The sequence below is a fragment of the Hemicordylus capensis genome, chromosome 1 (assembly GCF_027244095.1).
Source record: "Hemicordylus capensis ecotype Gifberg chromosome 1, rHemCap1.1.pri, whole genome shotgun sequence".
NCBI classification, from domain to species: domain Eukaryota; kingdom Metazoa; phylum Chordata; class Lepidosauria; order Squamata; family Cordylidae; genus Hemicordylus; species Hemicordylus capensis.
This window is the reverse complement of record NC_069657.1, coordinates 97,722,145-97,745,375: the sequence shown is the minus strand read 5'-3', so window position 1 is coordinate 97,745,375 and position 23,231 is coordinate 97,722,145. Positions and strand designations below refer to the sequence as shown.

The 23,231-nt window shown below is 43.7% G+C and overlaps 1 protein-coding gene across 11 annotated transcripts in view; it reads right to left on the bottom strand.

Moving 5' to 3' along the window:
* The window catches only part of SHANK2 (SH3 and multiple ankyrin repeat domains 2), a 695,900-nt gene extending 677,899 nt beyond the window's left edge, over positions 1-18,001 (bottom strand). For 5 of the 11 annotated variants that reach the window (XM_053285997.1, XM_053285975.1, XM_053285994.1 and 2 more), the window contains exons 1-3: positions 17,453-17,998; positions 5,942-6,017; positions 4,228-4,279 (exon numbers count right to left, since the gene is read on the bottom strand). The gene's annotated coding sequence lies outside the window, so the exon portion shown is untranslated. Of the gene's footprint in view, positions 1-4,227; positions 4,280-5,941; positions 6,018-17,452 lie in introns of all 11 variants that reach the window. The other 6 variants (XM_053285977.1, XM_053285982.1, XM_053285979.1 and 3 more) reach the window with 4 other exon arrangements.
* Between the last annotated feature and the right edge of the window lie 5,230 nt (positions 18,002-23,231).

Here is a 23,231-nt window from a genome sequence, read left to right as displayed (position 1 = left end):
CATCCCATGCATCGGCTGCTTGGGCCTCACTGAGGAGATTCTCACAATCAGCAAAAAGCAGGCTAAGGGAGCCTAGCCCGCTTTTTGCTGATTGTCTGCTACCACGGAAGCCGCATGGCTTCCTAATCCCCCAACTCTCCTAATTCCCCCAACCGTTAGCCGAAGTTAGCAGAGCGAGCGCTCCGCTAACTCCATCTTTATGATTGTGTATTGCTGCAGTGTGGCTCTGCACAACAGCAACACATGAGGAGACCCCCGGCAGGAGGCTCGCACAGGGCATCCTGGAACTTCCGGGGGCCACATGGCCCCCGATCCCCGCAGCCCCTGCTGGCTCTGTGACAGAGCCGGCAGTCGTGTGGGTGGCCAATCCAGCCACCCTGAGCTGTCTGGGGATTGTCTGTGGGGAGAGCGGTCTAAGCCCGCTCTCCCCGCAAACCCTCTGAAGGTGGGTCTCATGGATCGTGAGGCTCGCCTGATTGACTGACTGACTGACCCACTTACTGACATGAAACCGCCAGACCAAACCATAAAAGACAGAAACATGACATTTTTTCAGGTAGATGCCAGATTTTACCCAGACTACCTGAAAAATCCAAAACCCTGGGGGGTTTTGGATACCCCCCAAAACCCCAGAAAAACTCTCCCATTTGAAAGTATGGGGAATGGGACCTCATAGAGCTAGGAAAAGACTAGTGTCACAGCAAAGGAAGACATTAAAATGCTTGCAAACTGCAGGTCATTTTACTAGTAACTTTATTAGTCTCAGTCATGTCCCTCATTAGTTGTCTTGTCTCTAAATTAAAAAGCCTCAAACACTATAGAATTTCCTCACAAAGAGGGTGGTGCTCCAGCTCCTGATCCTTTTGGTTACCCTCTTGTGAACCTTTTCCAGTTCCACCACATTCTATTTGAGATGAGGTAACCAGTAATTTAAATATGGTTGTACCGCACACTTGTGCAAGGGTATTATAATATGAGCAGTTTTTATCTTCAATTCCTTTCCTAATGAACTCTAGCATGAAATTTGCCTTTTTAACATCTGTTGCTCAGTGTATCAATGTTTTCATTGAGCTAGTCACTACAACCCCAAACTCTCTTTCATGGTTAATCACCAATAGCTCAGATACCATCAGCATATATATCAAATTGGGATTTTTGCCTCAGTGTGCATCACTTTACACTTATATTTACATTAAAACGCATTTGCCATTTTGTTGCCCATTCAATCCAGTTTGGAGAGATCTTTTTTGAGTTCTTCAAAATCCATTTGGGTTTTCACCACTCTGAATAGTTTGTTATCATCTGCAAACTTTGCCCCTTCAGTACTTACACCTAACTCTAGATCAAGCACTAGTTCCAGTACAAATATAACTTCTAAACTTCCCTCCATTGTGAATTTTCAATTTATTCCTACTTTCTATTTCCTGTCCTTTAATCAGTTGCCAGTCCATAAAAGGACCCATCTTCCAGTCCATAAAAGGACCCATGACTGTTAAATTTACTCAAGAGCCTTTGGTGAGGGACTTTGACAAAAGCTTTTTGAAAGTCCAAGTATTCAAGATCAAATGGAACACTTCAATCAACATGCCTGCTAACACTATCAAAGAATTATAAAAGGTTAGTGAGATAGGACTTATCTTTGCAGGAGCCACGCTGATTCTCCTTCAGCAACGCTAATTCTATGTTTAATAATTTTATCTTTAATTATGCTTTCCACCAACTTACCCAGAATAGATGTCAAATTAATAATTTCAGTTTGTTAAGTTAAATTTCACATCTGAGATAGGAACTCTTGGGTGAATATCACCCACACTTGGTATTTGTTCATTCTTAATCTGCCAATGGCAAAATGTGACTCTCCAGATATTGCTGAACTACAATTCCCATCATCCCCATCTGTAATTTTGGCTAGGGGTGATTGGAGTTGTAGTTCAGCAACATCTGGAGAGCCACACATTGCCTACCCCTGCCCTAGAGCATCATATGTAGCAACTTCTGTTTGACCCAATTCTTCAGACTCCTCCCTGAGAGAGGGTTTCTGGGTATCTACCCTATATCTTCTGTGGTGAAGACAGATGTGAATAATTCATTCATCTTCTATGCAATCTCCGTATCCTCCTTTAGCAACCCTTTCATCTTATTTTCATCAAATAGTTCAGTTCTCTTCCTGAGAGGTATTTGCCTTACTGTTATATGTTCCTCAAATTCTTTTTCTCAACTCTTGTTTACAGTTTATATTTCTTTTGCCAGGGTTTATATTTCTTTTATTCTCTTCATCGGGGCAAGACTTGCATTTTCAGAAGGAAGCCTTCCTGCCTTTTATAGCTTCCTTTATTCTACTCATTAGCCATGCTAGCAAAGTCTTAATACTTTTCTTACTCTGCAGTATACATAACTAGTGCACATATATGGGCACCAAAAATGGGATGGGGAACTAGCCTTTAGTTTTCTCACAGACCACTTTTAAATCAGAGGCACAATGAACAGATCATGATGGGTACTACATTTTAAGAAGGCTATTGATAAACTTACAAGAAGAACAACAATGACAGTGAGAGAAACAGAGACAATGGAAACCAAGTTCTATGAGGAGCTGGATATGTTTGGCCTGAAGAAGAGAAAACTGGGGGAGACAGGATAACAGTCTTGAAATATCTGCAGGGCTGTCACGTTGAAGATGAAATAGCTTTGCTGTTCCTGACGAGAACCAATGGGTTGAAATTACAAGGAAGCACATTTAGGCTAGTTTAGCAGTGGAACTGTCTGTCTCATGCAGGGGCGTAACAAGGCTGGAGTGGGCTCAGAGACAAAATTTTAAAATGGGCCCCTCGCTGATACACACACACACACACACACACACACACACACTCTCTCTCTCTCTCTCTCTCTTCACAATATATAGTCATGTGACTTGCCTCTGGGGGGGCCCTTGAGGCGTGAGGGCCCCCAGGCAGCTGCCTCCCCTTGCCTAATAGTAGTTATGCCCCTGGTCTCATGCACTGTTCCCTCTAAGGCGTGTGCACAAGTTTTTGGATGTCCGCTCAGTTCATTTTAGATCCTACTCAGGTTGAATCAGGAAGGCCTCATTCTGAATGCAGGTGCGCACACACTGCCTTAATACTGCTACCTGGAACAAAATTCATTCCGCACAGTGATGAAAAAAATTAAGAGGGCCCACTGGTCTCATGTAATAAATAAAATGGGAAGTGGTTGTTTTCACTGTACAGACATAAAGTTTGGCACAAAACAGAGAGAAATCTAGATCTGTAAATCTCAAACTCTGAATTAATGAAAAGCACTTTATTGCGTATTAGCTGACCTGGCGCAGAGCATCTGCACCCCTAGTTCTCCCTGTCTCTCCCCCTTCAGCCCCATTTTATTGTCCCTGCCCCAGCTCTAGTTCATTCTTCCACCCACCCCCACCAGCTCATTCGCCCTCTGCGGCCAGCCGGCTTGGCCGCCGCTTGCTTTCCAGCAGCCGCCTCCTTCCGACAGGCCACCACTTGCCTTCCATGGCTGCCTCCTTCCAGCCCCCACCGCTTGCCCTCCACTGGCTGGTCTCCACCACCGTTTTTCCCCCCGGCCAGCCGGTGCCACCACCATTCCCCGCCCCCATCCCCGTGGCTAAATCGGCAGCTGTTTCCGAACTCTCATGAGAGCTGCCACACATGCGATTAGCCACGGGTACATCTTAAAGAAATAAATATATAGATATTTTATTTATTTTTTTAACATTTATATTTTGCCCAAAACCCATGTCTCTGGATGGTTTGCATTTCATTTTAAAGATGGAAAAACTGCCTTTAGCAACTTCTAATGCTGGTACTCCAGGTAGTGAATACTGGAATACGACTGAAAACCAGTAACATCAGGAAAAGAAGTCAGAGAGAAATATTTTTCTCACTTCTTCTCTTACCAAAAAATTAAACTGCCTGTCAAAATTGGACACTGTCATAAGAACAGATCTCTTCTAGTGTGTGAAAGGGCACCAAACACACAAGCATACAATGTTGTCTGATCCCACAAAAAACCCATCTGAAATCTATCAGTGAAACTGAAGCCAGCAACATGAGAGAGGAAGATCATGTTGGTTCAGCTTGCGTCATGCATTTGTCCCTGTTTAGAAATGCATTTCACTTGTCGAGAGAAGGAACACACCTCTGTTCTTGCTATCATCATCCAGTTTCCTCGACCCCAAAAAGCCCATCTGATAAGTAGAAACCTTACCTGTAACATGTTTCAGAGAGATAAATCCTCAAGACATCAGTTCTTAGCAAAGCTGGCATAAGGAAAAAGAAAGGTATTTATGAAAAACAAACTTTCCAGGGAGAGCTGTGACTTCCAGCTGAAAACACAGAGCAATGAACCTGAGCCAAGCTGCCAGGCAGCCCAGCCTCCTCTCTCCCCTGCCAATCACACAACACACCAAAGCCAAGTGACATATTGGACTAGAAAGAAAAGGACTGACGGGGAACGTGAAACTCTCCTCAAAGGGATCCGCTATAGAGTGGGGAATACTGCCTTTGGAGAAGAGACACTTAAGTGGGAACAACTGCACTTACAATTGGAAAGGGAAAGAAGGAACATGTAGGAAGGAAGGGAAAGAAGGAAAAAAACCTACCAAGAGTTTTTAAAAAAAATAATAATAATAATCCAAACCGGACTGAATTCAGCTTAATATAAACCTGAGTGGCTTGCTTGTGATGTATCAAAGGCTTTATATTATCCCCAACATAAACATGATGATGAGCAAGAAAAACTTTTGTGTGCAAAAACCACATTCCCAGAATCTTGTTTAAATCAGGACCTCAACCATTACACATGCACTGTTGGCACACCAAGCCAGAGTGGACACTGTGCTGGCATGCTAAGACAGCATACATAGTGGTGGAAGGCCAGTTTAAACAAGACGCATGCAATGCCACTGGTAAGTTCTTCTTGCCCACTCCCATGACATTTTTAAAAGACTGGATTTCATTCCCAAATGAAATGGGAATGTAGTGGCAGACTGGACCAATGCACACTAGGGTTGTGCACAGAACCAGTTCTGTGCAATCCCAGGAAAGCAGAGGGGGTTCCTTTAAGGGGCAGAGGAGCCACTGCCTACCTGCCAGTCCCCGCCCCGCTGCTTTCCCCCCGCCAGCACTCTCTCAAAAAGCAGGTGCGTGGGGCTGCAGCCTGCCTCCCTGCAGCCCTGGTGAGCGTCGGCACAGCAGTGGCTGACACATGGGTGCATGCGTGCCATGCACACATGCGTCAGCCACCTCCATACCGATGCTGACTGGGGCTGCAGGGAGGCACACTACAGCCCCACACACCTGCTTTTTGCAAGAGCGCCAGCGGGGAGAAAGCAGTGGGGCAGGGGCTGGCAGATAGGCAGCGGCTCTTCTGCCACTTAAAGGAGGCGGGGACCATGCTCTCCAAACCGGCTCAAATGCCAGTTGATGGAACTGGTTCGGCGCTCCTAGAATGGTGTGCCGAACAGTTCCACGCACATCCCTACTGCACACTACTGAGGTAAAGGATATCAATTTTGAATGTTTCCCTCATGGGTTGTGGGGAAACACCCAGCAAACAGTAAACTAAGGAATCAAAGTCCTTAGCCTGTCCTGTCAGGCTTCTATTTGAAGGGTTGGTTTTTGATTTTTCATTTTGCTTTGTAGAGAACTTTAAAAATGTGACCCCCCACCTGCAGTATGAATTAAGAGGAGACACAGAATGAAATTTACCTAGCTCCAACATACCAATACAAGTGCCTGAAACTGGATTATATTCAAAAACTCATATGAGCGTTTCCTTATACAAATCAGCATATTTCCTCTCTCATACACAAAGAAAAGAGAATGGAACAGAGCAGAACTTCTTGTGTCTCTCTGTCCATCCTCTCTCTCAAATGCAGCAGCAGGATTTATTTATTTATTTATACCCTGCCCAAACTTACGTCTGGATAAGCAGCTTACTCCACTTGCTTGAGTATCCCTTGAGTGCGTTCTCATGTGCTGTCTAATGGGCTTTCCCTTAAAGAAAATGCAATCATTTTGTAGTCTAGTTAGGAGTTTGTAGCCACATTTTCAGTGCTTGGTTTCTAGAAAGAATACCAGTCCATGTCTTTTTCTAAGTCCTTTTTAAAGCATCCAAGCTAGTCACCATTACCACATCCCCTGACAGAGAGCTCCATAGATTAATTATGCACTGTGTGAAAAGTACTTCCTTTTGTCTGTCCTAAATTTCCTGGCAGTCATAGGATGACCCTGGTTCTAGGGTTATGAGAGAGGGAGAAAATAATTTATCTCTCCACATCATGCATAATTTTATACCTATATCATGTCTCCCAGTAGCCGCCTTTTTCTAAATGAAAAAGCCCCAAATGTTGTAACCTTGCCTCATAAGAAAGGTGCTCTAGCCTCCTGATCATTTTGATTGCTGTTCTGCACCTTTTCTAATTATACAATATCCGTTTTGAGATATGGTGACCAAAATTGTACACAATATAAAGGCATTACAGTCATCCCTCGCCAACCATGAGGACAAACAGGAGGTTAGGGGAATTGCACTCATGAAAGAACCACAAAATACTGTTAAAATTAGGGGGGAATCCCCCCAAATCGCCAGGAGTGAATAAGAGGAGTGAAGGGGACCCCCAAAAATGACCCTCCAACGCCTGAAAATTGGGAGGAGGGGCCCTAAAACCGGTTGGCGAGACCAGTCACAATTTCCTGGTCACGGATACTCAAATCCTAACTCCTGCTAACTTGGCAAAGAAGCACCTTGTAACGTGGTGATTCTCTTTTATTTAGCAGGGGGAGAGTAACGTGCCCTATCCACCCCCAGCACACTATCTCCAGTGACTGTTGCTGGTGTCTATCTTTTTTTCTTTTTCTTTTTTTATTGTGAGCCCTTTGGGGACAGGGATCCATCTTATTTATTTATTATTTCTCTGTGTAAACCTCCCTGAGCCATTTTTGGAGGGGCTGTATAGAAATCAAATGAATGAATGAATGAATGAAATCTGTGATTGGGAAACCTGCGGTTGGCGAAGGATGACTGTATAATATTAGCAGTTTTATTTTCAATTCCCTTCCTAATGATCCTTAGCATGGATTTTGCCTTTCTCAGTTGCTGCACACTGATTCAACACATTAAATGACTTGCCGTTCCCCACCATCGCGTTCCGCAATAGGTGGGGATCGGGTTGTGCCCCCAGCATCATAGGCAGGCACAGGGGCTGCCATTTTTCCTCCCCCCGCATGTGATTATGGCCAGCCAGTCAGAGGGAGGATGGGCGAGTATATGCAGCCAGCCTGCTTGTTTCCCTGCCAGTCACTCTTGGATGAGGCACCCACCCACCTGCCCTGTGCTCAGTGAGGGTTACCATTTGGGGCCAAGTAGGAATTTTTTGGGTTGCACCAGATTGGCACTGGGTGCGGCCTTTTTTCACCTACTTCGCACTACGTTTTATGATAGGGCTCCAACAGACACAGGTTTGGTCACTTGGTAGGAGAGTGTGGGTTGGGGTAGCTGTTTTGGTAATGGTGTTGGGCTGGAGGACGATTTAAAGTGGAAGGGGGCTGAGGACCAGCCCTTCAGGGTTTTGCGGCCTGGAGGATTGGGACTGGCCCCTCCCCGGAGGGTGGCTCGGCTCACTGGCTCAGAGTTGTGCGGCTTAGGTTGAAGTGGGTCAGGCTTCCCTCCCTTCATCAGGGGAAGCTCCACAGTGAGCGTGGTACATGGCTGAATCAGCACCCAGCCCTTCGCCCTTGTGTGAAGCGGTCTTCCTTATGAGGCTGGCCCACACAGACTACGTGCACTCTGGTTAGTTAGGTTCCTCACTGCAGGTTTTGTATATTATTTATCAATAAAGTGGCCCTAGTTACTCCACTTACATGTGCCCTCTCTTTATTGTGGCCTGGGCGTGCAATGCCCACCACAACCTCAAGAACACTTTCCTGATCAGTCACCAATACAAACAGAACCTGTTCTGTATTTCACTATCCTAAATAGTTTAGTCTCATCTGTTTTTCTCTAATCAGGGACCCCAGAGCACTGTGGCTGGATCTGCCTTCCTTCAGTGTTGCTGCCATAGGAAGTAACCATGTTATTGACCATCCTATGTGTTACCTTCTTAGTGGTGTGACCATTGGATCACACAAAAGTCACAGTCACATTGCACAGACATCTAAATCAGGCCTTTCTCAGGGAGGCATTTCTAAAGCAAGCCCAGTCAAAGTAAATATACACAATTGCCTTGGCACAGGCTTTCCTCACAGTTCCAGAGTCTGAATTAGTTGTGGGAACAAACCTCATTCCTTTATAGGCCCCATGCAGAAAAGAAAGAGAGATAAAACACACACACACACACACACACACACACAGAAGGTGTACACACCTTCTTCTGGGGTTTTCCTATTAAGTCAGACCTATACCAAGAGTCATCCTATTTTTGCCTAACTCAGTTCAAAGTTTTATTGCTTCACATCTGGGGTGTAGTAAGGTTGGAGTGGGCCCTGGGACAAAAAGTGAAGAAGTCCCTGCCCCCTCACCTTCTTCTTGGGAGAGACAGAAAGGGGAGAGCAGAACAAGCTGTTGTCCAGCTGGTGTTCCCCACTCCCCCCTCTCTCAGGGGCCCAGATAAATTTGTCCCCACTTATTCAATTATAACTATTCTCCTGATCCCCATTCTATTTGCACAGGATTTTATCCCAAATAACTGCAAACATTCAGACTCCATTACTCCATCATCATCCTTTTTCAGTCTTGGTTTTGAACAAATTGTTCTTTGCTCCCATATTATGATCCCACCACCAAAACACCAAACCAAATGTTGTCAGATGATAGACAGAGGCATGCTATATAGAACTACGGTGAATATTAGTCCACTGCAAAGTCCAATTAGCAATCACATTTCTTAAAGAGAAGTCAGTACTTGTAATCCACCAAGTCAATGAGCCCAAGACCCATGTAATGTTGTAATTTAGTTCCCTAGAGGCAAAATAATCCTCTTGATGGCTGGCAGTGGCACACATGACTAGAGGGTTGCAGTCAACCTTTTGGGTCACCACTACTGCCTCTGTCAGTGAGATCCAGCAAACCAGATCGTTATAGCAGCAACAGTATAGCATAATATATTCAGTGCTGAAAAAATAAAACCACAAAATCAAGCCTTCCTCCTTCTGATGTATCCTCTTCAAGGGAGGCATAGAGGCTCTCTCTGCCTCTGTCCCTTAAAATACATTTTGAAATTCCCTCCAAAAGTGTTCACCCCTCCCTCCCCACAGCCAATGGGGGCACAGTTATCCATGACAACACTTGATTTCTATGCTAACAACCAACCAGGAAGCAAGGAGATTGCAAGCTAATCGGAAGTCAGTGCCATAAAACTGATCAGCAAGGGAAAAAACAGATTTCCAAAACAGTGCACAAAACATCAAAATGTTTCTATCAAAATGGAGGTTGTTCTGCTCTGATCTTGAAACAGGAACTTTTAAAAAATGTTTTTGAGCTTGAAACAGGAGCTCAAAACACTCGAAATGCCCCATTTCAAGTCGAAACGTTTTATTGGAGAAACATTCTGCACATTGCTGTATCCTATTCCTAAACTATTTGTTCATCATGAACATCACTAGAATTGAGCCTACTCTTCATCTTTCCAGAATGCCTCTGTCCATCAGAGGATATGATTACCTGCACTTTTAGAGGAACACTAGGATATGACTTCACTCAATGTGATCCTCTGGGGTGTTTATATGTGTGAACATGGATAGGGTATGTGCTTAAAAAGAGCTGAACAGTGTAGACATAAAGCACACGTTAATATTCCCTTGAGAAGGACAAATGCACGTTGGTAAGGGGATCAATACACTCTAGATCTGTTAACATTCAGACAAATAGTGCAGGAATTAAAGGGTTACACTTACTTAAAATAAGTACATTTTAAGTAAGAAGGATAGAAGAAGGACCTTACTAGATCAGGCCCAAGGCCTATCTAGTCTACCACCATGTTTCCCACAGTGGCCCACCAGATGCCACTTGGAAGCCAACAAACATGAGATGAAGGCATGCCCCTTCTCCTGCCATTACTCCCCTACAACTGGTATTTGGAGGCTGCCTCTAAACCTGGAGGTAGCCTATATCCATCAAAACTAGTATCCATTGAAAGATTTGTCCTCCATAAATTTGTCTAAGCCCTGCTTAAAGCCATCCATCCTCTCTAATAAAACGCTTGGTGTCCGTCCGTGGACGGGCACCAAGCGTGTGTTCGTGCCTCCCTGCCCTGTTCTGCGCCTGCGCAAAGCGCAGGCGCAGAACAGGGCAAGGGAGACATGAGGGCCGGCACCCGGTGGCCATCTTTGGCAGCCAGAAGCGGCCGCCCCGAAGAAGCCGGGAATGCGGGGAAGGAGGAGACGGGCCGAGGCGGCGGCGAAGCCGCCGCCTCGGCCAGAGGACGTAGCGCGGCCAAGGCTGCGGTGGAGCCGCGCCGCCGAAGCCGGGCGGGGGGAGGAGGTGACGGGGTAAGCCGGCTGAGGTGGCGGCAGAGCCGCCGCCGAGGCCTGGCACCGCCGCCGCAGCTAGGCGGCTGCGAGTCCTTGGGGCCCTTGCCCGTCCGGGGAGACCGGCCGGGAATGTGAGGCGGGGGCGGACCGGACCGGCAGCGGCGCCCCCAGAGTCTGCCCGGCCACCACCACCGCCACCGCCCACTCTCCCGCCCTCCCAGCTGCCCACATACTCCTTCCCCGCTCCCCCCCCCCCGCAAATGATTAAGGGCCAAAACGGCCCAGAAGAATGCCTCCGCGGCCGCCGCCATGGCCGCCAACCGCCCTCCCAGCTGGCCGAGACTTCCTTACCCAAAGCAGCCCGCGACAGTCGGGCGATCAAAAATCCATTTTTTGCGAAGAAGAGAGGAGCTCCGGAACAGAGCTCCTCTCTGTGCTAAGCCAATGCCCAAACTGCTGCTATGGACGCAAAGGACGCCTATTGCGTCCTTTGCGTCCATAGCAGCAGTTTGGGCATTGGCTTAGCACAGAGAGGAGCTCTGTTCCGGAGCTCCTCTCTTCTTCGCAAAAAATGGATTTTTGATCGCCCGACTGTCGCGGGCTGCTTTGGGTAAGGAAGTCTCGGCCAGCTGGGAGGGCGTGGGGTGGGGAGGCCAGAGGAAGTGGGGCGGGGGGGGGAACTCTCCCCTACTAGCGCCCGTTATCACAACGGGCCTGAAACACTAGTAAGAACATAAAAGCCTACTTTTCCTGTCTCACTTCAATTTCTTTCTCACTTTGAACAGTACAAAAGTTAGAAAGCATTGAGAATGTACTGCATTTGTTAAAACAGAAGTAACTGTTTGCAGGGATGTGCACAAATATGTGAAACTTAGGCCCAAGGATGTGTTAAATAAGGCAGATTCTGAAACTCTTTTTTCTTAGTCCCAATCAGAGATTTCAGTACAGTATGAGCTTCATTAGTAGAATTTTTCTCACCCTTTCAATGCACACATGTGGATGGAGTGAAGATTCTCATTAGACTTTTTCAGAAAACAAGTCTGCCAGTTCTTCAGTGGGGCTGCCTTTGTATGTAGATTGGAAACTTCAGTTAGTTCAAAATGCGGCAGCAAGATTGGTCTCTGGGGCAACCCAGCTGGATCCAGCTCTGCTTTTGGAAGCTCAGGTGGAGACGGTGGCCAGGGGTGCCTTTGCATGGCTTTGGATAGTGTGCCGAAAAATCTTGTTTTTAATTTCTGTGTGAACCACCTTGGGATTGTTTTAATGAAAGGTGGTATACGAGAGACCTGTTTTGAAAAAGCTGCACTGGCTGCCGATATGTTTCCGGGCAAAATACAAAGTGCTGGTCATTATCTTTAAAGCCCTGAACAGCTTAAGTCCAGGTTATCTTAGAGAGCGCCCTCTTCTGTATGATCCTCACTGCACGTTAAGGTCATCTGAGAAGGTCCCTCTCCAGCTACCACCAGTGTGTCTGGTGGCAACCCTGAAGCGGGCACTCTCTGTAGCCGCTCCTGGGCTGTGGAATCCACTCCCTGCAGAAATCCGTAATTTGAATTCTTTATTGGCCTTCAGGAGAGCCCCCAAAACCTTTCTGTTTGGCCTGGCCTTCCAGGGTTTTTTAATTGTTGTATATGGTTTAAATGTGGTAACCTGGTTTTTAAACTGTTTTGAATGTTTTAATTGTTATTGTTTTGTGGGGTTTTATAATCTCTGTTTTTAAATGTTAATTGATTTTAATTGTTATGTTTTAATGTAAACCACCCTGAGCCATATTTGGAAGGGCGGTACAGGTTGAGTATCCCTTATCCGGATTGCTTGGGACCAGAGCTGTTCTGGATTTCAGATTTTTCCTGATTTTGGAATATTTGCATAATGAGATATCTTGGGCATGGGATCCAAGTCTAAACAGAAAAGGTTACTGTATTTTATTTTTTAAGTTTTATTTAAAGTATAAAAACAAATAAGCATTGAATTTATGATAACTACAGGTAGCTGTAAATATGAGAACTAATTGCGAGAAAATTTTCTCTTACTCTTCAGTAAGACGTTTCACACTTACACCGCTGTCCAGTTTCTCCAACAGCTTTACTTTCTGTGCTATAGATAAACATAAATGCTTCCTCTTTTTATTATCACTGTTACCCATAGGGGTATCAGCAGGCCTTTTTGACATTACTCTGTACTGTACCTTTACAAAACAGAGCAGGCACCAACACAGCGCCAACAGAGCAGGCACCAAACTGAATACACACTCTTTGCTCTTTCTTTTAAGGCAGGGATGGAGGAGCCCCCTTTGCTGTCTCCTGACAGGGGAAGGCCAGTTTAAGGGTTAACCTGAAGGAGTCCAAGTTCCTAGAGAGGCAACTGGGAAGAAACATTCCACAGGGGCATCTTCCTTTCCAGCCCCTCCCCCAAGAAAGGAGCCTTTGTGTCTTTTCCTGCCCACGGGATCTGCAGCCCCCACCCCCCTTGAAGAAGAGAACTCGGCAGTTGCCAATGTAGGTGGGGTGCATGGGGACCCTAGAGCCGTGGGGGGAGACAATGCAAGGGAGGAAAGCAGGGAGTGGGCTTAGGACAACGGAACCAGGGGAGAAATGTCCCAGGTGGGCAATGAGGGGAATGAGATTTGCCTGCTAACTTGGCAAAGAGGCACCTTTTAACATGGTGATTCTCTTTTTTTGCAGGGGGAGAGTAACTGGCCCTATTCACCCCCAGCATAGTACCTCCAGTGACTGTTGCTGGTGTCTATCTTATGTTTCTTTCAGATTGTGAGCCGTTTGGGGACAGGGATCCATCTTATTTATTTATTATTTCTCTGTGTAAATGCCCTGAGCCATTTTTGGAAGAGTGGTATAGAAATAAAATAAATAATAATAATAAATAATAACTTTGACTGCATGCTTAATAGCAGCAAAACTGGGAATCTGTGAGTGAGTGAGCTGAGGCATTTTGTTTTTTGTTTTTCTTACGGCATGGTATCCGGAATTTGGAGCATTCCAGATTTCTGAAGTCTAGATAAGGGATACTCAACCTGTATAGAAATTGAATAAACAAACAAAGAGCAGGGCCTGCACATCTCCTCCCTTTCATCTAGTTGTCCAGCCATCACTTAATCACAAGATTAAGGGTGCTGATATCTCTAGAGATACTTAAAGGGCTCCTAGGAGTTACTCAGAGCCCTAATGCCTTCCCATGGTAAAGGTAAAGTGTGCCACCGAGTCAACTCCTAGTGACCACAGAGCCCTGTGGTTGTCTTGGTAGAACACAGGAAGGGTTTACTATTGCCGCCTCCTGCACAGTATGCAATGATGCCTTTCAGCATCTTCCTATATCTCTGCTGCCCAATGTAGGTGTTTCCCATAGTCTGGGAAACATACCAGCGGGGATTTGAACTAGCAACCTCTGGCTTGGTAGTCAAACCATTTCCCCGCTGCACCATTAGGTACAGCCACACTATTTGTTCCATATCCGAAGATCACTAGCTTCAAACCAACCTATCTTCAGTGATGTGTCTGCTGCATAATAGGAAGGAGGAGGAAGACCCTCTTCCTCTCATCCTGATTGGCTTCAGAAAATCAGCATTGAGTACTCCCATCAAAATTAATCTTGTCCCATAAATTTCAATAAGATTGCTTATGAGTGTGGAGGTGAGCCAGTGGCTGTGATAGTCTGTTACCCAAACTGTAACGTGTGTGTGTGTGTGTGTGTGTGTGTGTGTGTGTGTGTGTACACAGCCTCAGTGGGAAATACATCAGGATTTGATCTGTTTTATGGTAGGTGAACTGGGATATATCCACACACATTTACATGTTACAGTTATGAGAAAGGCAACTCGAGTCACTGGCTTACACTGAGATTAAGTTACTCATAAGGAATCTTACTGCCTATTGGTTTTAATGGGACTACTCCAGAGTAACTTAGTTTGTAAGTAAGCCAGTGACTGGAGTAGCCTCTCTCATAATTCTCAACATTTAAATTTGTGTGTGCATTCTCTCTCTCTCTCTCTCTCTCTCTCTCTCGTACCTGAGATGAAGGTTTTCAACAGGAGATCTTTGTTTTTAAAAGGTTGGGAACCCCTGGATTAGACCATGGTGGGATGCCCATACTCCTCTATATGATTGAGAGGGCTGTCAGATACATCATCTGAAGCAGCCCCCAAAGTATGGAACTAGGGATTGGCAGTGTATGTATCCTATGAGAAGCTTTTAGGAGGAATACATCATGATTTGATCTGTTTTATGCCAGGTGAACTGGGGAGTACACATTCATTTTGTTTGATAGACTGTATAATCAGTAATTTAACAAACTATAACTTCTAGCAAATGCTTCAACATTTGTTCAGTGTGAGCAAATTGTCCGTGGTTTAAACTGAGTGCACTGTTGTTCCTGTTTAGTAGCCACTGAAGCATGTTAACTCAACCTGAAATCTCAACTCAGTTCTTTAAAATGTGGGTTTAGCTAATGGTTAATAAGAATGATAGTTGCATCAATTAATAAAATTAATGAAGTCTTATGACCTGAAAATATCAGGGAGGATTTCTGCTCACATTTTTGCCTCTGGTTAGGAAATGAAGCAGAAACAGCATTTGAAAGACTGTGCTAAATTAAAGCTTGAGAACCAGAATGGTGTAGTAGTAACTGTCAGATTAAGAGCAGGGAGACCTGGGTTCAAAGCCCCACTCAGCCATGAAGCTTACTGGATGACTTTAGGCTAGGCACTACTTCACAAAGCTGTTTTGAGGATAAAATTAGGAGAAGGTGAATTCTGCAAGAAACAGGACAGAAATGTAACTAAGGTCCAGATTAATCCCAGCACAACATATTTTCCAGTACCTGTTACTGGTATCTGTCATGCCTTTCTCCTCTTTTTTTAAAGATGGTGTGTCCCTTTGGGTCTGGGAACTATTTTTTAACTTGTCTGCTATGTAAACTACTGTGTGAACTTCTGTTCAAAAGTGGTATATAAATATTCCAAATTAAATAAATAAATAAATAAATAAATAAATAGCTTTATCCTGCTCTGGGCAAAGCTGAAGAATGGAGAGAAGTAACCACACATGTATATAGTGCACCAGCTTTGTGCATCACCCCTTAGACTCCACGCTGTAAAGCTACCAAGATTTCTTGAAGCACTTGATATGATGAGGCAACAGAACATACATTAGCCATCCAACATGGTAACTGAATATATTGTTTGCCTACATTTCTCAAGGCCTCAGTCTTAAATATGAAATGTCCAAAAAATGTGCTTGTGACTGTACCCTTCCCCCGCCCCATGCTCACATATACCTCATTGGTTCCAAAGCTTATAAGTAATCATAAAACTATTACAACATCCACCTCTTAGAGTCAAAGATTAAATACTAAATTTTATGTTCTTGCATTAGCATCCCAAGACAGCTTTGGGAACGAGGGTTGTCTTTTTTTTTTTTTTTCCTGGCGAGGTGCCTCAAAACTTTCTGTGTGATAAGGAGTGCAGATTTTCTGAGTTCTGCATCTTGACTGCACCTGTTGAATTTCAGCATGGCAACTAACTAGCTGTTAAATGTGCAGGAGTACTGCTAGAAAACAATGTCTGAACCATACCAGAAGCACCCACCACAACTTTCTTATAAGTATGCCACCTCACCTCCTGATAGAGGCCATGTGTCTGGAACAACTGCGTAACAGAAATTCAACAGATGCAACTGCCCCATCACTGCATCTTTATTACAGAAGAAGAGAGTAACCCAGTTTCTTTCCTTTCCTTACACTTGTCAAACTGTACACATCTAAAGAGGGGTATCACAATGATTCCAGATGTGTCATCTGGTGTTGAATCTTGCCCGTATACTCAATGTATATTTCTTGTTTGTTCTCTCTGAGCTACTTTCTGTGAGTTTTACTTTCAGAGTACACTCAATTCTTTGTTATCAAACCACAGACAAATGGACATGGGTAATTTAAAAGGCAAGCAGGAACAAATGATATTTCCCCCTTTTAAAAAATTTTCAGCATTCCATTTTAAGTGAATGCTCATATAGATCTTGCGCAGAAATGCGTTGCACCATTCTTTGTTGTGTTCATCTTAACACACAATCCCACTTTCTCACTGCATTGTTCTCTCTGGGTAGGAGCCAAATATGCAAGGCTAGGGAAAATTTCCGGAGGTGGGGTGTTTGTAATGTTTAATATAGCTTTATTAATCCTCTCATTATATATAGCATATACAATGGTTTATCTGCGACTATGGCTGTGTACATACATCACACCTTTTGCACAGAACATGGATGGACTCACTTCAAAAGGATTACCCCTGAGGCTAAAATGCTAAACACAGTTGCCTGCAACTTGAAATCGATGGGACTCATTTACACCAAGTCAGTCTGTTTTGCAGTCCAAGTTTGCATATATACGTATTAGTAGTAAATCCCACGGATTTCAATTTCAATTACACTACCAAGTAACTAAGGCTACAGTCTTATGCAAATTTTCCCCAGGATTTACTTCTAAACAGTCATGCATAGGATTGCGCCGCTAGACATGCACTGAACTGCCGTTGCCGCTCATTCCAACTGTTATACATAAATTATTTTCCTATTTTTCGTCCATTCATACAACTAAAAATTGCTGCTGCTACATTCAAATGAGGAAGCGATATAATTTGGAAGCCCGATCCTATACATATTTTACATTAATCCCGTGGAGTTCGATGAGACTTACTCCTAAGTAAGTGCGCATGACACTGTAACCTTCAAAGTTTACCGAGGGAACGACAAAGTAGGGAGGCAAATTAATGTCCTGAGAAAAACGGAGCATGTCTTGGGTCTCCCAAAACACCCAGGCACAGAGGCAGGCACGTCCCACCAACACACCCAACACAGCAGCATTGTTTTCTTAGCCCCAGAGGAGCAGAGAGAAAGAAGAACCCCCTGGTTTTTATGGAGCGCGCGTCTGCTGCTGCTGCTGCTGCCGCCTCTTACCTGTGATGATGGCAGCACAGTTGCAGGCTCGAGCTTGGCGGTCTTTTCGGCGGGAGACGGTCACCCCTCCCTCGTTCACTACTACCCCAGCCTCAGCGCAGAAGGGTTGGCTCTGCTGCTCCCATCCCCGCAGCTTTTGTAATCCGTCATGTTGCTGTCGCGGAGCAACGAGGAAAAAGTTGGGCTGGGAATCTGGAAGGATCCGGTATAAATGCTCGCGTGGCTTGCAACTTACTGGGGAAGCTTGCCTGAGGAAGGGTGCTGGAGCAGTGGAGAGACGGAGAGAGAGAGAGAGAACTCCTCAGCCGGCTGGGTGCTGCGCTCCCATGCACACACTGCACATTGATGCAATGTGACAATGGGCGACCGGTGCCCGGCTTCTTCCTCTGCCTGCCCCCACCCCAGCCCCCGAGGGGAGAGGCGCGCTGTTCACGCCTCACTTCCAGCGGCTCACCCCAGATAAAGGAAGGCAAGGCAAGGCACACACAGGGAGCTCTGCAGCCGGCCGAGTTCTGTCTCCGAGAGCGGCTACATTCCCTGAGGGTGCAGATGACAGAGGAAGCCAAGCTTACTTTTGCTCCCATATACATATTCCGCTCACAAATTCAGAATTTCTCCACAGAAAGTGCAGTGAAGGCGGAAACGGTCCCCTCCTTTCCCTCCCACCCCCACTTCACCTAGAAACAACGAGTGGAGGAGCCGGCAGTCAAGTGGGAAAGGAGACAAATTATATTTATCATCGACATCTTTGTCCTCCTTGAGAGTCCTTTTGTCACCCACCCTGGAGGAAAGGAAGCCATCATGATTCACAATACACTATGAGTGAAGGGTGTTTTCCCGCACACTTATTACATTTCCTGCATCTAAACATGACATCAAAAAATGAATCAACTATAATATACATTAGATTTTAAAATGGCCTACTCTCTGTGCAACATTAACAATATTCAGACACCTTCCAGATTCAGAGGTATCCTTAGGGCATTTGCATGTGTGGTACTAAGTGTTTTTTGTGCATTTCTAGTTCCTTAAATTCACATGCAAAACTTGCGCTGACTGTATTCTATATTTTGAATGTGGGCTGTCCACTGTCTATCTTGCATTACAAATGTTCACAAGTTATTTATTCCAAACTAATAGGCATCCTCCTTACTGTCACACTTAGACTTGCAGCATGTCAGACTGCAAGTGGGAGTTCACATAATGTTCCTACATTAAAAACAAAAAACCACCTCCCTGCACATAGTATACTTGCAGGTCAGGGAGAATTGTAGGCTAGTATCCTTTCCTATACCCAGCTAGTCTTTGGGTAGGGGTTTTTATGTGCAGAGAATTCTTTTGTCTGCAGATGTATTAAATAATGTAAATTCCCACCTGCTGTCTGAAGTACTACAGCCCAGACACGGATTTACCTCCTCTAAGCCTTAGTCTCACTTGTCAACAAAAAAACACTGCAAGGCTTAAAGACAGAAGTACACTCCATGCCACTTCATGAATCCATAGCTGGGTCTCCAAAATTCAAGCAAATTACATGTAGTCCCTCAGGGACTGTCCCTGCTAGTCTGCTTCCTGTTCAGGGACTACTAGCTATGAGCATGATACCTAGGCAGAGCCTCCATGTTCAGAAGAGGCAATATTACTTCAGAATACTGGATGATGGAAATTAGGAATGCACATCACTTTCACATGCTGCTTGTGAGCTTCTAGGGACACTTTGAACATTTGCTGCTGAAAAGAATGCTTGAGTAGTTGATCCTTGCTCTGATGAGGAAGACAACAGTTTTGTTCTCATAGGGAACTCTGAGGGGATATCTTCCTTTCTATTCTTATGGGGAATTCTAACGGGATATCTTAGCATTTGTCACAATCCACTGCCGGATATACTCTTCTGCACAGAGTAAGAAAAATCCTACTAAAAACTCTCCTCTTATTTGATGCATTCATTTCACTACCACTGCTAATTGGCTTGATAGTGATAGCAGTAACATCTTACCATCATTATTGACTTGTCCAGTCCTATAATTCTGCTCTCGTTTCCTGATATTTCTCTTTTTAACTTCACTATACTCCACCCCCAGCACAGTACTTCCATTACTGTTGCTGGTGTCTATCTTATATTTATTTTTATATTGTGAGCCTTCACTTTTGTTGAAAAGTGGAATATAAATTGTTGTTGTTATACTTGAACTCTGCCCTCATGTCTTCTACTCTCTTAAATAATTTTGCTCATTCTCCCATGCTGCCCTTTTGCCTGGAATTCCTTCAAACACCAACATGGTGCCTCCCTCCCCCCCATCATTTGGTTATCTCTTCAAAACTCACCTTTCTGTGAGTTTCTTCCTTAAGTCTCTCCAAGTCTTCATTTCCAGCAGCAACAAAGTTTATGTGTAATTAACTGCTTTCCTTCTTCATTATCCTTGCTTTCATCTCTCCACACCATCAAACTCCAGGTTATTAACTTCTTTGATATAGGACCTGCATTTTTGTGCCAAAAAGAAAAGCACTATATACATGTAAAGTGTCATTAAATAACTGGAGATGAGGAGGAGGAGGAATATCATCATCATCACTGACATCCAGCCTAACCCTGCACCAACATGCCAGGGTTTTCCATCTTATGAGGGATAGGGACAATTTTCTAAAAGCTCCCCTTCCATCTGGAGCTGCCTGTTTTTCCTGAAACTTATGCTCCCTAGCACTCAGAGAGATTGTTTCAGAAGGTATAGGTGGCTACAGAGGAAAGAGAGATCACCAAAGATCAATATCTCTCCCTCATGCAATAGAAAATCCGGGTGAATCAGCACAGGATTTTTATTACTATTATTCTTAGAAATGTTTTTATATGTAGCATATAGCATGCTAAAATTCTAGCAGTCTTAAAAAACAACAACACGGTAGACACCACTAACAGCCAATGGAGGGATGCTGTGTGCTGAGGTTGGATAGGGACAGTTGCTCTCTTGCTGTTCCATGTAAGAAATCCATCGCTTCAAAAGATGTCTCCTTTCCCGGTTAGCAGTCTGTCAGCTATACATACATACGTGTAAAGGTGCAGTGCACAAATTCACCATTGGTAAATTCAGTGCCAACAATGTACACAGCATAGGCACTAGATGCATTTGCAAGTGTTTAGACTATTTTCAAATTCACTGACTACAAGACATTACACTATTGCCCAGCATTTCTGCTCCTGCTGTTAGTAATCCTTTTCTGTTGCCTTCTGTAAGTAAAAGGATTTGAAAGTTGCATCTTTCTAAGTCTAAAATTTACAAATGGAAAATTTAAGAAGTAGTATCAATCTTTGAATGGGATTTTTTTATTCCTTCTAAAGTGGCTCACCCAGCCTCTTTAATTTTTAAAGCATCTGAACATTTTTTTTCTTTCCAGTTGACATGAAGAAACTGACTAGCTAAATCCTGTTTCATAACTCTAGGGATACCACTGAAAATAGGGCAGCACAGTTCTTAAAAAGGGATTCCTTGTATTCCACTCTCAACAAATACCTTGGAAGATGTGTGTAAAAGAAAAAATAAAAGAAAATCCCAAGTAAGTTATTTTTAATCAGGAGAATCTTGTCATAAGAATGTAGAAAATACAAGTTGTATGTAAAAGCTAATTATAAACCCATATTTTAATTAAAATCATAACTTTTTCATACTTCATATTTGTATATATTTCATATAGTATATGCTTTGAATAATCTACACACATCACATGCTATATCTTCTGTTAATAGCGAACACTAATAAGAAGTGCCAGTTTACCTCAGTTAAGAAAGTTAAGGATCCTCTCAATTATTTCTAAGTACCAGTTTCTAGTTTCTTTAAGCTCTATGATTCTATTCTTATGTAAATGACAATACACAGAGAATGTTCCTCAAATCTGTATAGAAAACGTGACACACATACACTCACTTCATGTACACACACACACTGTGATGTGTAAATAGTAAAAATAAAAGCTTACATTACAAAGAAGACTGATTGAGATCAATACCAGGATGCTATCTTTGCCTTAAGGCTTTGAAGAATTGGTAAATGATCAACATCCTGATGATAGTATCATAATGATATCAATGATACCATTTATTATCCAGATCAATTGTTGTTTAGTTTAATGTTTGACAGTTTCAGTTACCATCAGACAATTCACCTACATACCTTGCTTTCTGGATGATAATTAACAGCTAAGATCTTGCCCACATGCAAATCTGAAAAGTCCAATGAATTGTTCGAGACACAGTCCATTAATGGAAACAAAATTTGAATTATTATTTGAAATTACTTTTCCTCTTCTTAGCTAGCTTGAGTGAGCAGAACTCCCTTCCCTGAATTCTGAGCCCCTGCTAAAAGGATGAGAGGAGCGAGGCGAGGACATATGCAAGGTGGAGAGTTGCCACAAGATTTTTCATTGCTTTTTTAAAAAGTAAATTTAAATTTAAATTTACTTTTAACATAAATTAAAAAGGAGGTAAGAATACAACCCTGCCATACACCCTTGCATTATTACATTATCAATCCAAAAATACTTTTTTAAAATTCCCATTGATGACTCCCTAAAAAGATCAGCTCACTGAATTGCAAAGTAAATTTATAGTACTAGAGGGGGAAAGAATAGAAAACATGGGGGGGGCACCTATGGTGCCTCTCTATGATGCCCTGATATAAACCTATGGTGCCTCTATATGATGCAGTTGTGATATTTTAACTATGCAGAAACAACATTCTGTAAGCATGGTTGAAACTTCCCTAAGCATGTGAGATTTACTTTGCATAGATGCTTTATCACATGGAAATACACCTCTGTTTAATTTGATGTGTTTTGTTTCACACACACTTCATTCCTATCGCTCGCCTTCCAAATGTCAACTGCATTGTTACTGTAGCTTGTCGATAACATTCTATACATGTATATGCAAGGACAGAACATATGAATGCCACCTTCATACATATACGCCAATGTTCTTAGGCTAAAATTGCATGGTTGGTTACCTAAATTAAATCAGACACAACAACAACTTTATTTACAATCAAAGAAATTTACTCATCCTGCAGTGCATTGATGACCAGTGTGAATCATGTGGGCGCGCAGCTTGCACATCAAGGACAAGCAGAGCAGACTTTGGGGGGAAAGTGTTGAACCCTGCCTTCCCCCCTGCCCACCCCGGTATTGGTCATGAGAAAGACCTTTATGTCTAGCCCTAAAAAACTGTTTTCACAACCCGGGAAAAGTGAGTGTCGTTGGATAATTCGCAGGTTCCCAAGAAAAATTTACAACCCAAACCTTCATATTCTGTGATCTTCTATTAACTTCATTTTGATATCCCATAATAATAATAATAATATTCTACCCCCAGCACAGTACTTCCAGTGACTGTTGCTGGTGTCTATCTTATGTTTCTTTTTAGAATGTGAGCCCTTTGGGGACAGGGTTCCATCTTATTTGTTTGTTATTTCTCTGTGTAAACTGCCCTGAGCCAATTTTGGAAGGGCAGTATAGAAATCGAATTTATTATTATTATTATTTCTTTCTTGTTTAAACAGCCAGACAGGTGTTATTGACTGGTTTGTTTTATCCAGGCATCGAGTCCTTCCCAGGGACCTGGGATGGCTGAATTTTATTGTCAGTTGTTATAGATATTGTCACAGAATATAGGCTGTTCCCAGTAAAGCTGCTTTTTGTAATTGGCTGATGGTGATTTCTGTGGCCCCTATGGTGTTGAGGTGCTCTTCAAGGTCTTTTGGAACTGCACCCAGGGTGCCAATGACCACTGGGATTA